Genomic DNA, 18262 nt, shown 5'->3' with positions numbered 1-18262 from the left:
CTGTGCTTCCGCCCAGCATGTCAAGGATTTTCACGCATCTTCCCTAGGCATCAAAAAATCCCCGCATCGCAATGAGGAACCAAGACTGCATGCCAAAAAATGACTCCAGCCCCTTGCAGCCTGGAAAGAAACAACACACCATCTGTGCTGCGTCAGAAAATTGGGCACACACCTTATTTTTGGACGCGATCTCCATGCGTCGTTATTTTTGACGCATACAAGGTACTGTATGTAACAAAGAAACAACTGTTTAATTCTAAGGATTAAGACTCTTTCAAAACTTTTAGAAGTGATATTTCAACTTGTTCCCATTGGATCTTTTTTGTTTTGACTTCTTTTATTGAGATAAATATCATTTTTTTCTAAACCTGTATGTTGTATTTTTGTGGTGTTTTCACTGTGTTACCATATGATTTATTGCACAAATACCTTACACACGGCCTTCTAAGTTGAGCCTGACTGCTCAGGGCCATGCTACCAGAGGGCGGGCACAGGATAATTTGGATTGTGTGTTACTTACCTTGTCTAGGATTGTGGTCCCTACGTAGACAAGAGTTTATACCTCTGCCAACTTGAGACCCATTTCTAACACAGATCTTAGGTTTATGTGCCCTAAAATAATGTTAGCCAGGTAGATGAGGAGCACTGTCCTTCACTGTCTTGAATACAAGTGTCAGTAGCTTACATATTACTGTATTTGGCTGACAGTCATCTGCTTTGCTGGAGGTAAATTAGGCAACTAAGGTACTAATAAGTATTTTAGCTGTATTAAATGGGATGTCTGGGTAATTGTGGTTAATATTCAGTATTTGGTGTTGTGCTGTTGATACTCTATTTGTTGAATTCCATCTTCATGGAAGAGCAGAAGAGAAGGCTTCTGACAGAGTAGGTGAACGTTAGGGGAATCAAGGAAAAACTGATAGACTGTTCGAGATGGAAAGTAGGTATTCAGACTATATAGGTATGTTGTTTTGGTGAAGTTGCCAACTTCAATTGTTTTTCTATTTGTTATCTCACTCACAGATGCACAGCAGCACAATCCTGATTTTGAAAGGTTGTATGGCTGTTACTTGTTATCGTCCGTTGTACACCTCAATATGACTGAGGCCTTCATTACGAGTCTGGCAGTCCGAGGACAGCCAGACTCGCTGGTGCGGTCGGACCACCATCAATGTGGCGGTCCAATAGGCACATTATGACCGTGGTGAAAGTGCCACAGTCTGACTGCCAGCACAGTCACTTTTTTGTCGGTCAACGGCCTGGCAGTGCCGCTGGTCTTAATCCACCAGGGTAGTGCTGCAAGCAGTGTTGCTGTGGGGATTACGAATTCCATGTCCTCCAGCTTTTGGCTGGCGGTTCTACTGCCATGCAAAGGCTGGTGGAGACGGGGTGCTGGGGGCCCCATGGGGGCCCTTGCACTGCCCATGCACTTGGCATGGGCAGTGCAAGGGCCCCAATGGGCAGCCTGTCGCACTTTTCACTGCCTGAATTACAGGCAGTGAAAGTGTGACGGGTGCTGTCTCACGTGACGCACCACAACATTGCCGCTGGCTCGATTACGAGCCAGCATCACTGTTGTGGGTAGTTTCCCGCTGGGCCAGCAGAAACTCATAGTAGGGTCAGCGGGCGGAAGACCAAACTGGCGGTCTTCTGACCTAATGTGTTTGACAGGCAGCCTCCGCTGCCCGCCAAATACGTAATGAGGCCCTGAATGTTGTAGAAAGTACCACCACTAGTATTGCCTTCAAAGCGTGTTTGTGCTGCAATACAGTAGAAACTGCACTATCCCATGGCTAGGCAAATTGATGAATTTGTATTCTTCTCCAAAAAATAATCCTCAGTTCACTTTATTTTATTCCTAGAAGTGTTTCTTAGCTATTTGGTTGCCTAGCCCAATCTACAGAAGAAACTTGATGACAAAAGATTTGATCACTTACTCAATTGTAGGAATATCCTATTGCCATCCTCTGAATGCCAGAATAAGTGCATTTGTTCTTAATACAAAAACAGAACACCTCATACTATTTTGTTCTTATTTTATTTGGCATTTATTGAATCGGTCTTTCCTCCCCTCCTTTCTGCCATACTTTCTTCCTTCCTTGCTTGTTTTCTCTCTTTAATCTTCCGTTCCCCACTGACACACCCTTTGATTCCACTCTATATTTTCTCTCCTGCTACCCCTTTCAGAAAAGACTCATTCCTGCCTCCTCTGTCCTTTCCTTCCTTTCTTCCTCCCTCCCTCTGTCCTCCTTTCCCTTTTTCCTTCCTCATCTCTTTTCTTCTTGCATTTCTTCCTGTTTGCTTCCCTCCTCTGTCCTCCTTTCCTTATCACCTTCTTAATGGCTTTCCTTCTTGTCTATCTTCCTCGTTTGCTTCCTTCCTTCATTCTTCCTATCTTCTTTCATACCTCCCATCGACTTGCCTTCACTTACTTCTTTTGTCCTTCATTCCTGTCTTTTGCCTTCCCATCCACCATTCTTTCTTTCTTTCTTTCTTTCTTTCTTTCTTTCTTTCTTTCTTTCTTTCTTTCTTTCTTTCTTTCTTTCTTTCTTTCTTTCTTTCTTTCTGTCTTTCTTTTCCATTCTGTTTGTCCTTTTTCTCCCTTCTGTTACCCATCTCTTTCCTCTCTGCCTTCCTTCCATACCCTCTTCCACCATCCTTTCTTACTTTCTACCCACCATATTTCCCTTCTTTCCTTCATTCTTTCAGCCCCTTCGTTCTTCCCTCAAGCCCTACCTCTCTTTCATCACCTACTTCCTCTTCTTTCTTTCCAGCCTCTCTTTTTCTCACCTCCCAACCTCTCTCTCTTCCTCCCTCACTGCCTCCCTCCTTTCCTTTCTCCCTCCCTTCTTTCCTTCCACCTTTCCTCCCCCACTCATTCCTTTCATCCTTCCCAGCTACTTTCCTCTCATTTTTTTTTTACTTGCAAAATGCCTCAATTATGATGCTGATGGAAATATGCATATTTCTAAAATGAATATAAAACCCTGCCAAAGATGCGCTCAGGGGAGCAAACATTGTCTTCGAAGACATTACATATGTTTATTTTTCAGAAGGCGAAAACGTGTAGACAGTAATGAGCTTTTCTAAACCATATTGGTTTTTTGCCTTTGTTAGTCTTTTGGCTTTGAACGTGGGAATGTTGACAGACAGGATTACAAAATATCTTAATTTGCGTAGCACTGTTGATATCCACAAGCCAGAGAATATCGCTGATTGTCATATCTTCCTTTCAAGACTCACCGATCTCATCCACAAGTCTCCGAAAGGAGTTGTGTGTGTTGACAATTTGGGAAGTACGGAATTGTATGCCAAATATCTAGTGTGCTGGCAATATTTAGACAAGCAGGCAGAAAGCCAAAATCAACGAAGATATTTGTATTTTTAATCCCGTAGAGAAGAGAAAAGAAAACTATCAGGGAAGGAAAAGCTATCAGTGCCGCAGTCATTTCCATCTAAAGATCTTACCTGAAAATCGCTAATTTACCTCAAAATTACTTTTTTCGATTGCAGAATTTTAGAGTTATTTTCTCCTGACAAGAACAGTACAGTCATATCTAAATAATGTTATCAAATCAAATCAAATCATTAGCATTTATAAAGCGCGCTACTCACCCGTGCGGGTCTCAAGGCGCTAGGGACAAAGGGGGTGGTTATCGCTGCTCGAACAGCCAGGTCTTTAGGAGTCTCCGGAAAGCGGAGTGGTCCTGGGTGGTCCTGAGGCTGGTGGGGAGGGAGTTCCAGGTCTTGGCCGCCAGGAAGGAGAAAGATCTCCCACCCGCCGTAGAGCGTCGGATGCGAGGGACGGCGGCGAGTGCGAGGCCAGAGGAGCGGAGGGGGCGGGTGGGGACGTAGAAGTTGAGCCGTCTGTTGAGGTATTCCGGTCCCTTGTCGTGGAGGGCTTTGTGTGCGTGGGTGAGAAGTCGGAAGGTGATCCTTTTGCTGACTGGGAGCCAATGCAGGTGTCTCAGGTGTGCGGAGATGTGGCTGTTGCGGGGTACGTCGAGGATGAGGCGGGCTGAGGCGTTTTGAATGCGTTGCAGGCGATTTTGGAGTTTGGCGGTGGTCCCAGCGTAGAGGGTGTTGCCGTAGTCCAGGCGGCTCGTGACGAGGGCGTGGGTCACGGTTTTTCTGGTGTCGGCGGGGATCCACCGGAAGATCTTGCGGAGCATGCGGAGGGTGAGGAAGCAGGCGGAGGACACGGCGTTGACTTGCTTGGTCATGGTGAGAAGGGGGTCCAAGATGAAGCCGAGGTTGCGGGCGTGGTCTGCGGGGGTCGGTGCGGTGCCGAGGGCCGTGGGCCACCAGGAGTCGTCCCAGGCGGACGGGGTGTTGCCGAGGATGAGGACTTCAGTTTTTTCAGAGTTCAGCTTTAGGCGGCTGAGCCTCATCCAATCTGCGACGTCCTTCATACCCTCTTGTAGGTTGGTCTTGGCGCTGGCGGGGTCCTTGGTGAGGGAGAGTATAAGTTGGGTGTCGTCGGCGTAGGAGGTGATGATGATGTCGTGCTTGCGTACGATGTTAGCGAGGGGGCTCATGTAGACATTGAAGAGTGTCGGGCTGAGTGATGAGCCTTGAGGTACGCCGCAGATGATCTCAGTGGGTTCTGAGCGAAACGGAGGGAGGTAGACTCTTTGGGAGCGGTTTACGAGGAAGGAGGCGATCCAGTCCAGGGCCTGGTCTTGGATCCCGGTGGAGCGGAGGCGGGTGATTAGGGTACGGTGACAGACGGTGTCAAAGGCAGCCGAGAGGTCAAGAAGAATGAGGGCGACTGTTTCACCGTTGTCCATCAGGGTTCTGATGTCGTCTGTGACTGAGATGAGGGCGGTTTCAGTGCTGTGGTTGGTTCGGAATCCGGTCTGTGAGGGGTCGAGCAGGTTGTTGTCTTCCAGGAAGGTGGTCAGCTGTTTGTTGACGGTCTTCTCTAATACTTTGGCTGGGAAAGGCAGAAGGGAGATGGGGCGGAAGTTTTTCAGGTCGCTCGGGTCAGCCGTAGGTTTCTTTAGTAGGGCGTTGACTTCGGCGTGTTTCCAGCATTCGGGGAAGGTAGCAGAAGAAAAAGAAGAGTTGATGACGGTCTGGAGGTGCGGGGCGATGATGTTGTCGGCTTTGTTAAAGATGAAGTGCGGGCAGGGGTCCGAAGGGGCGCCGGAGTGGATAGAGTTCATGATGGATTTGGTTTCTTCCGTGCTGATGTGGGTCCAGTTGTTGAGGGTGATGGTCGGGGATGTGGGTTCGGTGGTGTTAGGTTGGGTCTGGTGTCCGAAGCTGTCGTGGAGGTCGCTGATCTTGCGATGGAAGAAAGTGGCGAGGGATTCGCATAGATCCTGTGAGGGCGTGACGGCGTTGGCGTTGGCGCTGGGGTTGGAGAACTCCTTGACGATGCTGAAGAGTTCTCTGCTGTTGTGGCTGTTTTTGTCCAGTCTGTCGGTGAAAAAATTCCTTTTGGCAGTGCGGATCAGGTGGTGGTGTTTGCGGGTAGCGTTCTTGAGGGCGGTCATGTTGTCAGCGGTGCGGTCCTTGCGCCAGGCTTTCTCAAGTGCGCGACAAGTTTTCTTTGATTCTTTGAGGGTGTCAGAGAACCAGAGGGGTTTCTTGGTGTTGTTCTGTCGCTGCGAGCGTTTGAGGGGAACAAGGTTGTCTGCGCAGTTGGAGATCCAGTTTGTGAGGTTGAGGGCTGCGACGTTGGGGTCGGTGGTGAGGGTGGGTTGGTTGGTGGCGAGTGCGGCGAACAGTTGCTCTTCAGGGATCTTGTTCCACTGTCGGCGAGGGATGGGTTGAGTGCGGAGGTGGCGGGTCTCGCGTCGGAATGTGAAGTGGACGCAGCTGTGGTCGGTCCAATGAAGGGCGGAGGCGTGGCTGAAGAAGACGTGTTTGCTGGCGGAGAAGATAGGGTCGAGTGTGTGTCCGGCGATGTGGGTGGCAGTGTTCACCAGTTGTTTGAGGCCGAGGTTGGCGAGGTTGTCGAGCAGGGTGGTGGTGTTGGGGTCGTTGTTTTGTTCCAGATGGAAGTTGAGGTCGCCTAGGAGGATGTAGTCCGGTGAGGCGAGGGCGTGCGGGGAGATGAAGTCGGCGATGGTGTCGCTGAAAGGGGCGCGAGGTCCGGGAGGACGGTAGACGAGGGATCCTCTGAAGGTGGTCCTCGGGTCGGTGCGAATCTGAAAATGCAGGTGTTCAGCGGCAAGAGGGGAGTCTTCAGTGGAGGTGGTGACGCTGATGGAGTCTTTGAAGACGATGGCGATGCCTCCTCCTACTTGGTTGGTGCGGTCTTTCCTGGAGATCTTGTAGCCTTCGGGGATGGCGGTGGCGATGTCTGGAGCAGAGGAGGCGTTCATCCAGGTCTCCGTGATGAAGGCGACGTCCGGTGCTGTGGAGTCTAGGAGGTCCCAGAGTTCAACGGCGTGTTTGTGAACGGAGCGAGCGTTGACTAGGATGCACTTGAGGTGGTTGATGGCGCGTGGGCTTGTGGTCGTAGTTGTTGCGTGGTGGAAGATGCGTTTGCAGGAGTTGCAGGCGAAGGGTCCATGGGTGCGTTTGGGGTGAGCTTGGAAGCAGGTGTTGGAGCGTCCTGGGTTGAGGGCATGGAGGGTGGTGGGGTCATAGCGGATCATCGGGGCTTGGGAGCACTGGGGACCAGGGGTCATGGCGCTGGGCGCGGGCCAGGCGCAGACGGGCGCAGACGGGCTTGCCTCTGGTGCGCCTCCGGCGCGCCAGCGGCGCACCCGCTGCACGCGCCCGCTGCGCGGTCGCACAGCGGCCGCCATATGAGGTAGGAGGGGGGGAGGGGTCAGCTGGGGGCGAATGGGAGCTGGGGGGCGGGGGTGTGCAGGAGGTCGAAGCGGGAAAGCGCGAGGGAGGGGGGGACAGGTAGAGTGAGAAGAGCTGGGGGAGGGGGATTTAAGGGTGGAGGGGGGAGAGTGTTAGGAGGTTTAGGAGATTAGGGAGAAAGATAGGTGTAGGGTTGTGAAGATAGGGGAGGGGGGGTTGTAGAGGTGGGTGAGGGTGAGAGGTAGAGTGAGGGGATAGGAAGATAGGTAATAGAGGGGGTGGCGGGAGGGGGGGAGAGATAGAGAAATAGGTAGAGAGAAAAGGTAGATAGAGAAATCGATAGATAGGGAAAAAGATAGAGAGATAGGAAGATAGGAAGATAGGAGGAGGTGGAGAGTGAGGGAGTTGGATAGTGGGATAGAGAGATGGAGAGATAGGTAGATAGGAGGAGTGAGGGAGGTAGAAAGTGAACGGGTTAGATAGGGGAGATAGAGGGGGGGATGCGAGTGGGGGAGGGGGATGAGGCAGGAGCAGGAGGGCAGGCGCGGGGAGAAGAGGACGGAGGAGGCAGAAGAGCCGAAGGCAGAAGACAAGAAGAAAAGAAGAAAAGAAGAACAGAAGAACAGAAGAACAGAAGAACAGAAGAACAGAAGGAATGAAGACCGGAAGAGCAGAAGACTGGAAGAGCAGAAGACACACAGAAGAACACAGAAGAACAGAGAGGAGTACAGAAGAACAGAGAAGAATACAGAAGAACACAGAAGAATACAGAAGAAGACAGAGGAAGACAGAAGAAGACAGAAGAAGACAGAAGAACAGAGAAGAATACAGAAGAACACAGAGGGAGAAAGAAGAACACCGAGGAAGACAGAAAAACACAGAGGAAGACAGAAGAAGACAGAGGAAGACAGAGGAAGACAGAAGAAGACAGAAGAAGACAGAGGAACACAGAAGAACACGGAGGGAGATACAAAAAACGAAGAAACAGGGTGCAGAATACCACAGCAGAAGATGAGGAAGAAGAGAAGAGGAGAGAAGACGGGGAGAAGAGGAGTACAGAAGAAGAATACAGACGAGGAGCGAGGAGGAAGAACAGAGAAGAAGGAAAGAGGAAAAGAAGCAGGAGCAGGAGAGAGGGTGAGTAGCGCGGGGCAGAACGAGGGGCTGGGAGGTACTTACTGTGGGGTGGGTCTCAGGAACTCAGGAACCTGGAGGAGCTGCAGCGGCAGGGGGAGCGACCTAACCTTGGGTCAAAGGTCGCTACCACTGTCGCGCAGCGGCCGCCATATGAGGTAGGAGGGGGGGGAGGGGTCAGCTGGGGGCGAATGGGAGCTGGGGGGCGGGGGCTTGCAGGAGGTCGCGGCGGGAAAGCGCGAGGGAGGGGGGGACAGGTAGAGTGAGAAGAGCTGGGGAGGGGGGTTTAAGGGTGGAGGGGGGAGAGTGTTAGGAGGTTTAGGAGATTAGGGAGAAAGATAGGTGTAGGGTTGTGAAGATAGGGGAGGGGGGGTTGTAGAGGTGGGTGAGGGTGAGAGGTAGAGTGAGGGGATAGGAAGATAGATAATAGAGGGGGTGGCGGGAGGGGGGGAGAGATAGAGAAATAGGTAGAGAGAAAAGGTAGATAGAGAAATCGATAGATAGGGAAAAAGATAGAGAGATAGGAAGATAGGAAGATAGGAGGAGGTGGAGAGTGAGGGAGTTGGATAGTGGGATAGAGAGATGGAGAGATAGGTAGATAGGAGGAGTGATGGAGGTAGAAAGTGAACGGGTTAGATAGGGGAGATAGAGGGGGGGGTGCGAGTGGGGGAGGGGGATGAGGCAGGAGCAGGAGGGCAGGCGCGGGGAGAAGAGGACGGAGGAGGCAGAAGAGCCGAAGGCAGAAGACAAGAAGAAAAGAAGAACAGAAGAACAGAAGAACAGAAGAGCAGAAGACCGGAAGGACTGAAGACCGGAAGACCGGAAGAGCAGAAGACCGGAAGAGCAGAAGACACACAGAAGAACACAGAAGAACACAGAAGAACAGAGAGGAGTACAGAAGAACAGAGAAGAATACAGAAGAACACAGAAGAATACAGAAGAACACAGAAGAAGACAGAGGAAGACAGAGGAAGACAGAAGAAGACAGAAGAACAGAGAAGAATACAGAAGAACACAGAGGGAGACAGAAGAAGACAGAGGAAGACAGAGGAAGACAGAAGAAGACAGAGGAACACAGAGGAACACAGAAGAACACAGAAGAACACAGAAGATCACGGAGGGAGATACAAAAAACGAAGAAACAGGGTGCAGAATACCACAGCAGAAGATGAGGAAGAAGAGAAGAGGAGAGAAGACGGGGAGAAGAGGAGTACAGAAGAAGAATACAGACGAGGAGCGAGGAGGAAGAACAGAGAAGAAGGAAAGAGGAAAAGAAGCAGGAGCAGGAGAGAGGGTGAGTAGCGCAGGGCAGAACGAGGGGCTGGGAGGTGGGGGGTACTTACTGTGGGGTGGGTCTCAGGAACTCAGGAACCTGGAGGAGCTGCAGCGGCAGGGGGAGCGACCTACCCTTGGGTCAAGGGTCGCTACCACTGTCGCGCAGCGGCCGCCATATGAGGTAGGAGGGGGGGAGGGGTCAGCTGGGGGCGAATGGGAGCTGGGGGGCGGGGCGTGCAGGAGGTCGCGGCGGGAAAGCGCGAGGGAGGGGGGGGACAGGTAGAGTGAGAAGAGCTGGGGGAGGGGGGGTTTAAGGGTGGAGGGGGGAGAGTGTTAGGAGGTTTAGGAGATTAGGGAGAAAGATAGGTGTAGGGTTGTGAAGATAGGGGAGGGGGGGTTGTAGAGGTGGGTGAGGGTGAGAGGTAGAGTGAGGGGATAGGAAGATAGGTAATAGAGGGGGTGGCGGGAGGGGGGGAGAGATAGAGAAATAGGTAGAGAGAAAAGGTAGATAGAGAAATCGATAGATAGGGAAAAAGATAGAGAGATAGGAAGATAGGAAGATAGGAGGAGGTGGAGAGTGAGGGAGTTGGATAGTGGGATAGAGAGATGGAGAGATAGGTAGATAGGAGGAGTGAGGGAGGTAGAAAGTGAACGGGTTAGATAGGGGAGATAGAGGGGGGGATGCGAGTGGGGGAGGGGGATGAGGCAGGAGCAGGAGGGCAGGCGCGGGGAGAAGAGGACGGAGGAGGCAGAAGAGCCGAAGGCAGAAGACAAGAAGACAAGAAGAAAAGAAGAACAGAAGAAAAGAAGAACAGAAGAGCAGAAGACCGGAAGGACTGAAGACCGGAAGGACTGAAGACCGGAAGAGCAGAAGACCGGAAGAGCAGAAGACACACAGAAGAACACAGAAGAACAGAGAGGAGTACAGAAGAACAGAGAAGAATACAGAAGAACACAGAAGAATACAGAAGAAGACAGAAGAACACAGAGGGAGACAGAAGAACACCGAGGAAGACAGAAAAACACAGAGGAAGACAGAAAAACACAGAGGAAGACAGAGGAAGACAGAGGAAGACAGAGGAACACAGAAGAACACAGAAGAACACGGAGGGAGATACAAAAAACGAAGAAACAGGGTGCAGAATACCACAGCAGAAGATGAGGAAGAAGAGAAGAGGAGAGAAGACGGGGAGAAGAGGAGTACAGAAGAAGAATACAGACGAGGAGCGAGGAGGAAGAACAGAGAAGAAGGAAAGAGGAAAAGAAGCAGGAGCAGGAGAGAGGGTGAGTAGCGCGGGGCAGAACGAGGGGCTGGGAGGTGGGGGGTACTTACTGTGGGGTGGGTCTCAGGAACTCAGGAACCTGGAGGAGCTGCAGCGGCAGGGGGAGCGACCTACCCTTGGGTCAAGGGTCGCTACCACTGTCGCGCAGCGGCCGCCATATGAGGTAGGAGGGGGGGGAGGGGTCAGCTGGGGGCGAATGGGAGCTGGGGGGCGGGGGCGTGCAGGAGGTCGCGGCGGGAAAGCGCGAGGGAGGGGGGGGGACAGGTAGAGTGAGAAGAGCTGGAGGAGGGGGTTTAAGGGTGGAGGGGGGAGAGTGTTAGGAGGTTTAGGAGATTAGGGAGAAAGATAGGTGTAGGGTTGTGAAGATAGGGGAGGGGGGGTTGTAGAGGTGGGTGAGGGTGAGAGGTAGAGTGAGGGGATAGGAAGATAGGTAATAGAGGGGGTGGCGGGAGGGGGGGAGAGATAGAGAAATAGGTAGAGAGAAAAGGTAGATAGAGAAATCGATAGATAGGGAAAAAGATAGAGAGATAGGAAGATAGGAGGAGGTGGAGAGTGAGGGAGTTGGATAGTGGGATAGAGAGATGGAGAGATAGGTAGATAGGAGGAGTGAGGGAGGTAGAAAGTGAACGGGTTAGATAGGGGAGATAGAGGGGGGGATGCGAGTGGGGGAGGGGGATGAGGCAGGAGCAGGAGGGCAGGCGCGGGGAGAAGAGGACGGAGGAGGCAGAAGAGCCGAAGGCAGAAGAAAAGAAGACAAGAAGAAAAGAAGACAAGAAGAAAAGAAGAACAGAAGAAAAGAAGAACAGAAGAGCAGAAGACCGGAAGGACTGAAGACCGGAAGAGCAGAAGACACACAGAAGAACACAGAAGAACAGAGAGGAGTACAGAAGAACAGAGAAGAATACAGAAGAACACAGAAGAATACAGAAGAAGACAGAAGAAGACAGAAGAACAGAGAAGAATACAGAAGAACACAGAGGGAGACAGAAGAACACCGAGGAAGACAGAAAAACACAGAGGAAGACAGAAGAAGACAGAGGAAGACAGAGGAAGACAGAAGAAGACAGAAGAAGACAGAGGAACACAGAAGAACACGGAGGGAGATACAAAAAACGAAGAAACAGGGTGCAGAATACCACAGCAGAAGATGAGGAAGAAGAGAAGAGGAGAGAAGATGGGGAGAAGTGGAGTACAGAAGAAGAATACAGACGAGGAGCGAGGAGGAAGAACAGAGAAGAAGGAAAGAGGAAAAGAAGCAGGAGCAGGAGAGAGGGTGAGTAGCGCGGGGCAGAACGAGGGGCTGGGAGGTACTTACTGTGGGGTGGGTCTCAGGAACTCAGGAACCTGGAGGAGCTGCAGCGGCAGGGGGAGCGACCTAACCTTGGGTCAAAGGTCGCTACCACTGTCGCGCAGCGGCCGCCATATGAGGTAGGAGGGGGGGGGAGGGGTCAGCTGGGGGCGAATGGGAGCTGGGGGGCGGGGGCGTGCAGGAGGTCGCGGCGGGAAAGCGCGAGGGAGGGGGGGACAGGTAGAGTGAGAAGAGCTGGGGGAGGGGGGTTTAAGGGTGGAGGGGGGAGAGTGTTAGGAGGTTTAGGAGATTAGGGAGAAAGATAGGTGTAGGGTTGTGAAGATAGGGGAGGGGGGGTTGTAGAGGTGGGTGAGGGTGAGAGGTAGAGTGAGGGGATAGGAAGATAGATAATAGAGGGGGTGGCGGGAGGGGGGGAGAGATAGAGAAATAGGTAGAGAGAAAAGGTAGATAGAGAAATCGATAGATAGGGAAAAAGATAGAGAGATAGGAAGATAGGAAGATAGGAGGAGGTGGAGAGTGAGGGAGTTGGATAGTGGGATAGAGAGATGGAGAGATAGGTAGATAGGAGGAGTGATGGAGGTAGAAAGTGAACGGGTTAGATAGGGGAGATAGAGGGGGGGATGCGAGTGGGGGAGGGGGATGAGGCAGGAGCAGGAGGGCAGGCGCGGGGAGAAGAGGACGGAGGAGGCAGAAGAGCCGAAGGCAGAAGACAAGAAGACAAGAAGAAAAGAAGAAAAGAAGAAAAGAAGAAAAGAAGAACAGAAGAAAAGAAGAACAGAAGAGCAGAAGACCGGAAGGACTGAAGACCGGAAGAGCAGAAGACCGGAAGAGCAGAAGACACACAGAAGAACACAGAAGAACACAGAAGAACAGAGAGGAGTACAGAAGAACAGAGAAGAACACAGAAGAATACAGAAGAACACAGAAGAAGACAGAAGAAGACAGAAGAAGACAGAAGAAGACAGAAGAAGACAGAAGAACAGAGAAGAATACAGAAGAACACAGAGGGAGACAGAAGAAGACAGAGGAAGACAGAGGAAGACAGAAGAAGACAGAGGAACACAGAAGAACACAGAAGATCACGGAGGGAGATACAAAAAACGAAGAAACAGGGTGCAGAATACCACAGCAGAAGATGAAGAAGAAGAGAAGAGGAGAGAAGACGGGGAGAAGAGGAGTACAGAAGAAGAATACAGACGAGGAGCGAGGAGGAAGAACAGAGAAGAAGGAAAGAGGAAAAGAAGCAGGAGCAGGAGAGAGGGTGAGTAGCGCAGGGCAGAACGAGGGGCTGGGAGGTGGGGGGTACTTACTGTGGGGTGGGTCTCAGGAACTCAGGAACCTGGAGGAGCTGCAGCGGCAGGGGGAGCGACCTACCCTTGGGTCATGACTATCAGAAATGTTTTTGACATGTCAATTTTTCAAAAATCATGTTGCTGAATGTAAAGCAAATATTGTTACTTAAACTCGCCCCCTACCACCCTGTAATAGAGTAGCAGTGGTAAAGCCACCCTTCTGGAAACTGCAATGCGGCCCTCTATGGAAAGCGGGAGAGTTTTCCAAAAGACCACATTCGAAATTTCTGACTGCTGCTCCAACATTTCCCTCCAACAGATCACAGGGATCGTGATAGACCATATATATTTGACTGTTGAAGCCTCCAAGGTGAGGCCATGTAGATTTTGGGAGGGATCACCCTGGCATATGGAAATGTTGTGGAATTTCTGCCAGTTAATGCTGAGGCCCAATATTGCTCCAAAGCGTTCCAAGAGGGTGTCGGCCACGTTTAGTTAATTCTCCATACCCTGGATAAAGAGGATCATATTGTCCGCATATAATGCTATTCTATGCTGTCTTTCCGGAACCTCCAGCCCTCTGTAATAGATACCCACCATTGCCGCATGTTGCAGGGGCTCCACTGCCACTGAGAACAGCAGTGGGGAAAGGGGGCAGTCCTGCCTTGTTTCTCTCACCACTGCATACATCCCAAAATTGTTCTACCTGTTTTAACCCGAGCCTTGGGTACCGCATAAGTATCCTGCGCCATCTGATGAAACCTTGGCCAAGTCCTATTTTAGACATCCCCTGGTAGAGATAATTCTACCTCAGGCTATCAAAGGCCATTTCATTGTCAATGGCTATGACGGCTGCTCCTTCTACATATGGAAGAGAAGCCTCCAGGAGAGACAGGAGTCTTCTAATGTTAACTGCTGTGCTCCGGCCTGGAATAAAACCCCCTTTGATCAGGGTGGATCAGCTTAGTCATGGATGGCAGCAAGCGTGTAGTTAGTAACCTGCTCAAAATTTTGTAGTCCACTTGTAAGATTGGTATTGGGCAATATGCACGCACGTCTTCCGATGGGCACCCTGTCTTTAATATTGGACCACTATGGCCTCATTCGTGGTAAGGGGTGGATGTCCTGCCTCCAACGCTGCTGCATAAAGTTCTACTAGTTTCAGAACAAGCTCCTCCAGGTATGTTGCATAACATTCCACCGTAAAACCATTTGCGCTTGGTACCTTGGGCCATTGCCTTAATTGTCGCCTGGACTTCCTGTAGTGTAATGAGACCACATATTCCTGAGGCTTCCTCCTCTCTTAAGTGTGGAAGTTCCATTTCTTCAATAAATTGCAACTGAGCAAGGGAGAGACCATCTCTAGGGGATGCATACAGGGATATTTAGTACTTTTTGAACCTATCATTAATGGCTGCCTGGCGCTACAGCCACTCACTGTCAGCAGCTTCTATTTCCAGAATTAATGAGTTACAGGGCATGAGATTTACCAGCCATGCCAGAAGGGTCCTTGCTTTCTTGTGTTTGGCATGCACCTGTGCCATATAGATTCTGTGGCCAAAGCATTGTAGTTTCTCTATGCAGACTGCCACCCATCCGTGGCTTCTAAGACTGATTGTGCTACATCTGGGTTGCCTGATTTTGATAGCTCTATGGTTGGCAGTGTGTTATCCTTTCCCTCAAATTCCTTCACCAGGGTGTGCCTGATTCCTACGGTTTCCTCTATGTATCTGCCCCTATTCACTGATTTGAAGGCCTCCCATTCAATGATTGTGGAGTCGGTGGAGGTGCCATTCTCCAGAAAGTATTTGCGGATGGTCTCACTGATGGAGTGGCAAAAAGCTGAATCCTCCAGGGACTCTACCTGCAAATGCCAGTCCAGAATACTGTGGCGTTCCCTATGCAAGTTCAGTGATATCAAAATAGTGTTATGTCCTGACACCATGAGGCATAAATTATATGTATTGCGGAAGGTCCTGTGCATGTCGGGAGATGCCAAAAATGTGTCAAGTTAGATATGCAGGTCATACTACCCAGAATAAAATGGGTAGTCTCTCATAACTGAAGGAAACCGCCTTTATGAATCAGTTAGACCCCATTGATGTTGCCAGTCCTGGTAGCCTTTTGCTGTGCCACCACAGGGAATCAGCCAGTGGGGTTGTGATCTATCAAGGTAAGGGTCGGAGACACAGTTGTAATCACCTCCCAATAAAATTGTCTGCATCAGGATCAGGGCCATTACCCCAGACAGCTCGGCCAGGAAACTCCTTTGGTCGTAGTTGGGAGCATATATTCCCACAATTATGCGATCTCAGCTAGCCAAGCATCCTGATATCAGGATATAGCGGCCATTCGGGTCGATCACCTTCATAAAGAGCTGAAATGGAACCCCAAGGCAGACCCATAACAAGACTTTTCTGGCAAAGGCAGAACATGTTGTTGCATATATCTTCCCATGCCACCTCAGGTGCTTTTTCCTGGATCAGCGCTATATGTACTCCTCTCCTTTTCAGGTATGAGTATACCTTGTATCGCTTCATCATTTTGTTAAGCCCCCTGACGTTCCAGCTGACAAAGTTATACATTAAGGAGGGCACCATTGGGTTGGATTGGTGTTGTAAGTGAAAGGACTGAGCCAATAAGGCCATACTCTTCGCAGGACTAGGGAGGTGGTTTGTGTGTGCTGTGCCAATGATACGTATACGGATACAACCCAACCTATACTCCCATATACTACTAGAACAGTCCAACTCCCCATCCCCAGGACAAGGAAATAAAACTTCACATCCAAGCCATCAAAAAAAAACCACAATATTTGCACACTCTTGCAGTGCGCATCTTCAAAGAGGTGCAGAAGTCCCAGGCCAGGTTCCTTCTTGCATCACATCATGTTCTGCTCCTAAACTCCTTATCATCTTATTATCTCTAATTACTCAAAATATACATCATTTGGGCAAGTTCAGTATGACATTTCAGTCCAAACATGTATGTAGAGAAGTCAGATCCAATGAGAACTGAGCAGGGTCTCTCCAGCTTCCCATCATCTCAGGGGACTTAGGTATTCTGTAGTTACTTGCCTGTTACAAGACATCCCAGCCATCTGTAAAATGGTATCAGTCTAAATGATTTCATCTGATATGCCAGGGGTTTTCACCGGCGGCAGCATTGTTTAGGTCAATGGGAGGGTCCGTGCTCACACCACTAAAAGCTGCCACTATTTCTAGCCCCTTCTGGAGTTCTTGCAAGGTCATTGTGCAGGACAGTGTTGCTCCAGCACCTCTGTCTGTTGTTGTCTTTGGGCATTTCTTGGATTTCTTCTGGGGGGCACCTGGTTGCCCAACCACCTCTCAAGGGATCACCTCTATCCACCTCAGAGTTGTGGAGTGGAGGTGAAAAAGTGTACTTCATTGTTATGCATGACTCTGAGTGTAGAAGGGAAGAGCATTGCATACTGGATTCCCATGGTTATCAGTCTCTTTTTAGCATCCATAAAGGAAGCCCTTTATTTCTGAACTTTTTTCGTAAAGTCTGGAAAGATCAGGACACAGTGGTTGTCTACCAGTATTTCTCTCCAAAGTCTTGCTTGAGCAGGATGTGGTCACGACAACAGCTTAGCAATTACTGGTTGAGGGGGAGTTCCTGGTAGGGGAGGTCTGGAAGGCACTAGGTGTGAGGTTTTAAGTGCATAGTATGGTGAATGTCCTTCCCATGCCACATTGTCACAGAGCCAATGTTCTAGAAAATCAGCCATATCCACACTTAAACCCTCATTGCGTTCTGGCAGTCCAATAATCTGTATGCTGCTCCTCTTGGACCTATTCTCCATGTCTTATGCATAAGCCTCTAGCGTCTTCACCTTGGCCTCCATGGTAGACATGCGTTCCCATAGTTGCGATAGACCAGAGGACATGTCCTCAAGGGTCCATTCTGTAAATGTGACTCTGTCTGTTGGATGCGGTGACCATCCCTCAATAAACCTAGGTCAGTCATCATCATGTCTATTATAAGTTCTAGTGCTTTCCGGGAGCCAATAGCTTGGTAAATGGTATCTAGGGTTGTTTCATATTGGTGCCTAGAGTGGCCATCTGGGAGTTGAGTCCCCTCTTGTGTGCCTGTTTGTGCGGAAATCATATTGAGCCTCGGGCTATGCAATGTATTTTTTATGAGCCTATTTGCCCATGGTGGAGAGGTGTCGTGGGGCAGCACGGATGTAGTTCAAGGCCAGATAGCGCTCAACTGGTCAACAGCACTGGGCAGGGTCGTACAAGTACTGTGTTCGACTCTCCACAGCCCCTTTTCCTCAGGTGTGTCCAAAAAGCACTGCGTCTGGAGCTGGGTGCCACTTCAATTGTGCAGTTTTGCTCGTGGGTGGGGACAGTCTAGAAAGGGTTATGAGAGGGATAATAGTAGTAAAATTAGGTTGTGGGTCTGTGAAAGAAGGGATCGAGGAGGAAAGAGTCTAGAAAGTGTTAATTTGAGAGACCATAGTAGTGAAAGGAGGTAATTGATGAGTTAAGTATGGGACTAGATGATAGTATGGATGAGGGAAGAGGACATGATAGTAGTACAATGATGGTTGGAAATGGTCGAGGGAGAGGATATATGGACAGAGGTTTAGGTTGAGATATAGAATAGTGCATTGGAGAGAGTTGAAGCCCTTTTTTATTTCTACAGTAGAAGTAAAGTAATCATTATATAGATACATAACTACAAAGAAAGGTATACATGTATAAACAAATACAAAGTTGTAGTATATAAAGTCCCATATGTGAATGTATAGAGAAATAGTTAGAAACTCAGACTTTCAAGTGTTGCTGTACATAAAATTAATTTACTTATAGATTTGACTTTGTTTATTGTTCTGCATATTTTTGTGTATTTATATGAATTTATTTTAATTGTATCTGCCCCTAATATTTTAATATTAATATTAATATTAATATATATATATATATATATATATATATATATATATATATATACATATATCTTCTATTTTGCATAATTTATGCATCACTCTAACCCTGAAATGGATTTGTTTTGATTAATACTGGGTGCTCCCTTGTGCCTGGACAAAGCTAAACTTCTCTGAAGAGCTCTAATGAGAGCGAAATATGTGTCAGGGGTTGCCTTTATTCATTCCAGGTTGGCTTGGATGGTATTTTGCCAGTCCAAAGCTGTAATACTGTGCCTGGAGTGGT

The sequence above is a fragment of the Pleurodeles waltl genome, chromosome 1_2 (assembly GCF_031143425.1).
Source record: "Pleurodeles waltl isolate 20211129_DDA chromosome 1_2, aPleWal1.hap1.20221129, whole genome shotgun sequence".
Classification (NCBI taxonomy): Eukaryota; Metazoa; Chordata; class Amphibia; order Caudata; family Salamandridae; genus Pleurodeles; species Pleurodeles waltl.
This window is presented reverse-complemented; position numbering follows the sequence as displayed.